General features: G+C 38.8%; 1 pseudogene; it reads left to right on the top strand.

The window, feature by feature from the left end:
* The first annotated feature begins 483 nt into the window (after nt 1-483).
* On the top strand, nt 484-1,992 carry LOC127488251 (vomeronasal type-1 receptor 4-like; annotated as a pseudogene).
* Nucleotides 1,993-8,721: the final 6,729 nt, after the last annotated feature.

Raw genomic sequence — 8,721 nt, 5'->3', positions numbered from 1 at the left:
TCAATAAACAGGCAATTATGAATTCTTAAAAAGATTTTTTTATGGAATGGGTCCCTACAGAATTATTTTATAATTCTAAATCTGAATGTTAAGATATCTAAATCTTATTCATAGCTGGTAGTAATTTACAGCTTCAGTGCTTATACAGTAATGTAGACTTACAGATAATGTAATGAAATCAGCTATCTAAGATAAAATCACCAGGTATGAGAATGACTAAATAGACACTGCATTATGTGAGGAACACAGCAAACAGGTCTGTGACATCACCTTCAAGTGCACGCCTTTGATTACCCTGCCAATTCCAAGCCCGCACTTGAGCAACAAATGTTGTTTAGATTAGACACATCATCTACTCTCCCTACTTAGCTTCTCTGTATCTTTTAGAGGAAAACAAGAATATTGTGTGGTCACTGCCTCATATTCACTTGCAGGATTCTCTCTCACTCAGAAGATGAGCAGCAGAGGCTGGGAACTAACAGCATGGCGTCGAGGGACCTGGCCACAGGAATGGTCTTTCTAGTACAGATCCTGGCTGGGATTCTGGGGAATTCCTCTCTTCTCCATTATCTCTTGAAGAGTTAAAATTGTATATGTACGGGTGTCAAAAGTTAAGCTTAAGCTTACAGGTTTAAACCTTCCTGGTACAGCTGTGAAAATAAGACAGAGTAAAGTAGCACCTTGACAGTAGGGACTCCATTTTGGAGCACTTGAGACTGCATTCTGGGAAAGCACCCCCCCCACCGTGAGACTCTGGTCTGAAACTATGATCTCAAATAGTCGGACAATAGCAGTGCACTACATCACCCTTGGCAACGCACAAAAACCCCCTAGCATGATTGCTCAAGCTTAAAAGTAGAAAGGCTGCACCTGGGTTACCTGGGCTAATAATGAAGATGTGATTTATCTATGTCTTAAGATCATAATTGCTGATTGTAAGATTTTAGCAACCGCTTAGCAACCGTGTATTCTCTCCCTCCTCCCGATTTTGCGGTTTTTGCCTTTATAAACCCTATGCTGTAGTTCCTCACTGCTCCTCTGTCCTTGTCAGAGGGCCCCAACATGTTGGATCAATAAATTTAACCCTTTGCTGGTTGCATGAGAGAAAAAGTCTCTTGGAGTCGTTCCTTGGGCGGTGGGCTTTTTTTTAGACCCTAACACTCTCATCCTTTATTCCACAGGATGCAAGTTTAGGCTTAGAGGTCTGATTCTAAACACCTGACTATAGCCAATGCCTTGCTCATTCTCTCAAAAGAAGTCCCCCAAACCATGGCAGCTTTGGGGATGAAGCATTTCCTCAATGATACTGGATGCAAACTTGTGTTCTATGTGCACAGAGTGAGCAGGGATGTGTCCATTGGCAGCACCTGTCTCCTGAGTGCCTTACAGGCCATCACACTCAGTCCTAACTGCTCCACGTGGATGGGGCTTAAAGGAAAAGTTCCCAAGTATGTTGGCCCCTCCACTATTCTCTGCTGGAGGTGGAACTTGATGCTAAATGTCATGGTACCTGTGCATGTCATTGCCAGATGGCAAAACAGTAATATCACAAGTAAAATGGATTACTACTGTTCTGCTATGCCTCGTGGGAAAATCACTGACTTATTGTACATAGCACTGATGTTATTCTGTTATGTTCTATTTGTAGGGCTCATGCTCTGGGCCAGCAGCTTCATGGTTTTCATCCTGTACAGGCACAAGCAGCAGGTGTACTACATACACGCCCTCTCCCACACATCTTCCCCAGGGTCCAGAGCCACACACAGTATCGTTGTCCTGATGAGCACCTTCATACTGCTGTGCAGTCTGTCCTCCATTCTTCACATTGGTTTAGTCTTCTTCAGTATTCACAAAATGTGGCTGGTGAAAGCCTCAACACTGATTACCGGGTGTTTCCCTGCCATCAGCCCCTACATTCTCATGAGTTATGACTCCAGGGTACCCACACACTGCCTTCCCTGGATCATAGCAGCAAAGTCCTCTATGCTCTGAGAAGTAAACTCTATGGATATTCACAGTGGCTGGCCACTTACTTTTCAGTCCTCCTCAGATGGGAATCACATTTCAAGAAGCAGTCATTTTACAAGAACCTGGCCTGAGCTCTGCCTAAAATAACAGTAAATTCAATAATTTTATTTTTATAGAAGTCACATTTTATTCATTTTTAAATTTTAAGGTATACAAGCTTCATGCATTTTATAAGTACAGATTTAGTAATAGAGTAATTCTTCCCACCCTACCCTCCCTCCAACCCACACTCTCACCCTTCTTCTCCTTCCTCTATTGAATAGTAATTTTTTAAAAAAATGTGAGATACTATCACAGTAATACCTATGTAAGTGAAATTTTATTAATGGTTACAATGGAGGAGCTAACAGGTTATGTAGGGCTATTACAATAGATCCATTGGTGACATGGAGCAGTCCCTGGGAGTGTAACTTTCATCTGGCACAGTAAAATGTCCAGGCATTAAGTGTCCGTGGAAGGGCAGGGATGTTTCCATCAAATACGGACACAATTTGAGACATCATTCAAGATACTGAAGAAACAAGAAATCTCCCATGGAATCCTGAATAGCATGGAGTTTAACTGCAGGGTAGTTCAGTTTCAACTCTGTGTGTTGATATTCCTGGAGAAATAGTAGTCATTTGCATGTAGATGAATTCAGACTGAACTGAAATTGCTCATTCATGTAGATGTTTCCAGAGTTTCCAGAGTTCAAGGGAATGTTGCCTGTTGAAAACAGAGATGCTGCAGAGTGTAAATAACATGAGCTGGGGATCTGTACGTCCATTGTTTCTGTGATGTGAAGATGCCAGTTGGGCAGAGTGGCAGGAAGCAGGTCCCATGGTGCCCTCTCCTGTCTCTCAAGTCAGCAAATAATCCTGTGGTGGAGTAAGTGAGGGAGGAACCTTTGGAAGGTGTAAGACATGAATCCATTTGGTTCCTGTAGCATTTTTGGCCTGAGCATTTTCAAAATAATGTGAATAGTTCTTACTCATTGGGAGAGTTATTTTACTAATGGTCTCTCTCTGTTTATACCATAAAGCTTATGTAAGATATTAAAGATGGAAATATTTGAAAAGTAAAATTAATCTGGCTAATGTGTGTCTATAATCTTGTGCCACAAAATAGAAACCATATGGTGTTAGCTCACTTGAGAAACTTAGAAACACCTGACACATATTAGATATATAAGCAATATATTTGTATGTGTACATATTTGCATGTACATATGTCTTTGTATTTATGTGTATACATGTATATATAATCAGTCACATTATGTTTTACATCAATCAATGCTGTTAGAAAATTATAAATAAAAAATAAATGAAAAATAATACTCATTAAAATAAAAACAAATTGCTTTATCCTTGTATGTATATTACTGTGAGGAGTACTTAATTCCTATAATTTACATGTGATGTATTTTCCCTTTGTATTATTTGTATTTAACCTATATTCCTTGAAAAAATATCTACTTGATAAACTATTAGGATTAATTAGTCCTTCATGGTTGATACATGGTTTATATAGGTATATATATTTTTCTTTTTTCTATTTTAATCTTTTTTTAAACATATTTATTTATTTATTTGAAAGTCAGAGTTACCTATTGACCAGAGCGAAAGGCAGAGTGAGAGGGCTTCAGCTGGTTCACCCTGCAGATGGCCATGATGGCTGGTACTGAGCCAGGATTTTTAGCTGTATATTTTGAAAATATTTCCCATTGAACATAATAAAATGTCTGACTTTCACAAGAATCATTCGTCTATTTATACTTTATATAATAATGTCTATATTGATTATTAAATTTAGCAATTTATCGTGTTCTTTGCATTCTTTTTGCTATAAATTCTTGATTTTTCTATTTCAACTTAATCTGTATTACTCTTTAAATAATTCTATAGTTTGCCTCTTTTATTTGGAGGTTGTGTATTCAGTGCCTCTTAGTTTTTTACTTCTCAAAGATTTATTTATTTGAAAAGCAGAATTGCAGAGAGGAAGAGGGAGAGAGACAGACAGGTCTTCCACCTGCTGGTTCATTCTCCAGATGGCCGCACCTGTGCTGATCCAAATCCAGGAGCCAGGAGATTCTTCCTGGTCTCCCTTATGGATGCAGGAGCCCAAGGATTAGAGCCATCTTCTACTGCTTTCCCAGGCCACAGCAGAGAGCTTGATTAGAAGTGGAATGGCCAGGAATCAAACCAGCCACCAATATGGGATGCCTGCACTGTAGGTGGGAGCTTTACCCACTACACCACATTGGCAGCCCCTAGTGCCTCTTAATTTTAATACAGAATTATAGTATACTTTAAACTAATCATATTATGGTTATTTAATAATTTTAATCTCAGCCTGAATGATACAATTCTAACCCAACATTTACCCATTAACATTCTGCTAACTTAGTTGGAATGTCAGCTTCTTTTTTTAAAAAATAATGTCATAAATACAGGTAGCCTAAAATTTAACACACTGAGTACACCTCTGTAATAACATCTGGGTCCTAAAAACCAAAATAATATCATCTGCATCCTTTGAGAGCTAAATTTCTCTTCCATCAGTGACTACCACCACTATGTAACCGCTATTCTGACATCTAAGAAAATAGGTAACCTTCATCTTGCTTTAAAGTTTTAAATACATAAAATTACATGGCATACACTTATTTATCTTTCATTCCTTCCTTATGTTTTGGTACCTGTATTGTTTCATGTGTTGTGGATTATTCAAGATCATTGCTGTAGAAAATTCCATTGTGTGAACATCAAACAATTTCATCACAACACAACTGAAATTCGTGTAATCTGTTTTCAAATAGGGGCTTTTATGGCATAGCACTGGGATGCAAATATGGAACTCTTATTTGGGTAAGCATATATGGGCTGAGGAAATTCTAGGCTCATAGCTCTACATTGTTCCACATTATAAGTTACTGAAAAATACTTCACAAAACCTGTTCTCACCAGCCCCTTCCTCCAGATGTCTGTGGGTTTTCTGGTTTATCCACATGTTGCCACCCTTGGTAACTTCTGTAATTATTATTTGTATATGTTAGTATGTGATGATTTTATGTATTGGTTTTATTTGCATTTGCTTGATTACTAATAGAGTTCAGTATGTTTCAAATGTTTAATAAATGTTAAATGGCCTTTCCTTTGGAGCACCTTGATTATTTTTTCAAATTTTTATTCTATTGTCTTTTTACATGTTATTTGTAAGAATACTATACATACATACATATATATATTTGTTTTAAAATGATTTGTTTATACTTGAGAGTCAGAGAGAGAGAGAGAGAGAAGATATAGAGATAGAGACTGACTTTCCATCCACTGGTCCAATCCCCAAATGCTCACAACCACAACAACTGGTCCAGGCTGCAGCCAGGAGCCAGAAACTCCATCTGGATCTCCCAAGAAGGTGGCAGGAACTCAAGGATGTGGGCCACCATCTATTGCCTCCATGGGTCATGAGCAAGAAGCTGAAAGGGAAGCAGTCCCAGGACTCAATCTGAGGCATTCATATGGAATGTGGACATCTCAAGCAGTGGCTGGATTTTATATGATAATTTATCATTTATATTTAACAATTTTTGTTCCTTGCCAGAGAACTTTTCCTATTGTAAGACTACAGCTATGTTCTTCTTTAATTTACATTAGTCCATTAATCATCTTTAAGTTTAAAACAGAAATCTACTCAAAATCAATTTGTAATCATATAAGTAACAGCTCATAATATTTTTAATAAAACCAATAATTCCATTATCTAGAAAATTTCATATTATAGTGATTCCTCTCTTTTGCTCTCAACATTGCCTCAGCATGGTAATATCACTGTCCTTGATCTAACCATTCCTGGAAATCTGTGCTCATCATTTCCATGCCTAAGTATTTGCCAAGGGTGTTAGTGATCCCACGTCACAGAACAAGATCATGCTATGCAGAATCTTTTATGAGTCCTTCTTCTCAGAGGATCCCAAGCACTTGAGCCATCTTCTATGCTTTCTCAGGTGCTCTAGCAAGGAGCTGCATCAGAAGAACAGCGGGGACTTGAACCAGCATCCACATGGCATGCTGGTGCAGCAGGCACAGGCTTATCCCATCACGCCACAGCACCAGCCACCATTTTAGCAATTTTAAACCACCAGCCCTGTATGACTTTTCCAATCTATCCAGCTTGTGCCAACACTAATTTCAATCACTTTTAATTCTTATAGGAGTGTGATGATTTTAGATAGCTGTTTTATTTCCATTTTTAATGCTAAGGAATTTGATGATATGTCCAAAAGTTGAATACAATTTGGCTAGCTTTTTTTGAGGTGTGATTTAGTACTTGTGGTCTTCCCTTTTCCTGTTATTTTATTGAAGTGCTGCAATATTATGTATACAATTCCATTACTCTTTGTCTCTCTCTTTCCTATTCCAATAACAGATTCTCTTTTGATGGTGATCAGCTCTAAATTTTTCCTATTCCAATAACAGATTTTCTTTTGATGGTGATCAGCTCTAAATTTATTAAAATCTAAGTTGTCACTTCCTACTTTTTGTTGTCATTTATTCTCTGACAAATTTCTTTTCCTGTTCTAAAAACAGAGAAATTCTTCTCTGATTTCTTCTATAAATTCCATACTTCCACTTTAAGATTTAATAACTCATTCATAAGCAATCAACTGCTACGTCCTGGATAACATGTGATAATTCTCCAATAGACTGAGTAGTTTCAGTTATATGGAAAATATCGGAATCTGCTTTGTTATTTCTCACCTACAATGGCTTTCTCAGGAGCTTCACACCACCCTCAGAGCTGACTGTTCCTTGAGGACATGTCACTTTCTGCAGCTCTTCCTGATTCCTGAAGACTGCACCAATAGCTTGGAAATGGAACTCAGGCTCCCGGTGTCTAGAGTGGGTCTTTCAGCTCAGTCCTCTGTTGCTCTTGTGCTTTTAGGTCAGAAATCCACTCTGTTGGAGCTCATTTCCCCATTTAACTCTCATTTTTCCCACTTCATTTATCAGCTTTTGTGTCAAGGATCATGGATTTTTGTGTAACAAATCATCTAGAAAGATGTCAGTAGTATCATAATTGGAAAGAAAGTTAGATTTTTATGAACAACTCATATAACAAAGGAAACACATCCCACTTCATGGCACTACACATGTCTCAACAATTTTGATAATGATGGGGAGATGAGAGACACATGCATTTTGGAAATGGGAAGTCAAAGATCCTTTGTGGGGTGGGTTAGTGGATGGTGGAATAAACTAGTTCACAACATGGGGACAAGGAGGTGTGAGGAGCTTCCACTGTGCTGTTCATGAGCTCATACGTGAGAACTGAGAGTGAAACAAGCTCCTGACTGAGCTCTGCTTGTGCCTTGTCTTCCTAGCAGAAGAATGTAGGTTCAAGGAAGAGCCAAACTGATGGAGAGTTGGAGGGAACTGAACACAACACACCATTCCCTTCAGAAAACTAACCACTTGGATCTGGTGAATACCTTCCTCAACAGCATGCAATTTCTCATTCTGTGTCCCTGGGTCTTTTGCCTAGTAGACTCACTTTGGCAACATTTAAGAGGAAATTGAAGATCTGAAAACCTAATTTGTATAGCTTCCTTGGATGGAAGTTCCCCTACTGTCTTCCTACCTTAATGGTTCTGTGAGGAAGGGATGCTAGGTACAAAGCAGACTGAAAGTGCCCAGCACTGTAGGGCTCCCCATGGTGCATGCTGGATTTCCCTTGGGGCCAGAAAGTGCAGGGAGAGGGAAGCAGAGCCTTACTGGGAAGAAATGAAAACCAAAACCTTCTCACTGCATTGCCCGGCCATCCAGGACACCCCCTCTGCACCTTTGCATTCTCCAACCTCCTGTCCTGAAGACAGTGTGACCTTGCTGAGGATGGCTCTGTACCAGCATCTACCATAAGTACAAATGTGATCCCCTCAATCAGCAGTCACATGTCACATTCTCCTACTCACAGAAATCAGCCGTAGTAGAAACTGGCTTGAGTGTAGACACTAACTGCAGGAATCTTGTTAGGAATGAAGCTTTGAAAATAAACTATATATCATCAATAGGAAACTCCTTACACGGTGGTTTTGAAGTTTGTATGGCATAGATGGTAAGATCAAAACATTTATATATGTAACCTGAAATGGTGAACACAACATGCATTTTACATAAAATATAAAATCTTTGCAAAACAAAGGTAATAAATTGGGTTCTGATGATAAAAATATATTGTATAAAGAGAGATGAAAAGAAATAAGCAATAGAATTGACATTAGAGAAAAAAGGATAAAATTTCATATATGTACATCAGACTTAAGTTTTTGAAAAATAATTATATTAACTTTATAGAGTATAATGATGCTTTTTAAAAATTAGTTAATTACTTCAAGAGCAGAGCAACAGAGGGAGTAAGAAAGCTAAAGGAAATTGAGTTCCTCCTTCCTGGTCCACTCGCCAAATAACCACAACAGCCAGGTCTGAGCCAGGATAAAGTCAGGGGCCAGAAACTCTGATCTGGTTTGTCACATGGATATCAGGGGCCCAAGTACCTGGGCCACTTGGCATTGCCTTTTCAAGTGCATTAGCAGGAAGCTGGATCAGAAGCAGAGTACCCTGCACTGGAACAGATGTTCTGAAATGGGCCGCTGTCATTCCAAGTGGCGGCTTCACCCACTGCATCACAATGTCAGTCCCCAGGATGACATTT

Source organism: Oryctolagus cuniculus, chromosome 18 (assembly GCF_964237555.1).
Source record: "Oryctolagus cuniculus chromosome 18, mOryCun1.1, whole genome shotgun sequence".
In the NCBI taxonomy this organism is placed as follows: domain Eukaryota; kingdom Metazoa; phylum Chordata; class Mammalia; order Lagomorpha; family Leporidae; genus Oryctolagus; species Oryctolagus cuniculus.
The sequence above is the reverse complement of the archived record's forward strand: the minus strand, read 5'-3'. Positions and strand labels throughout refer to the sequence as shown.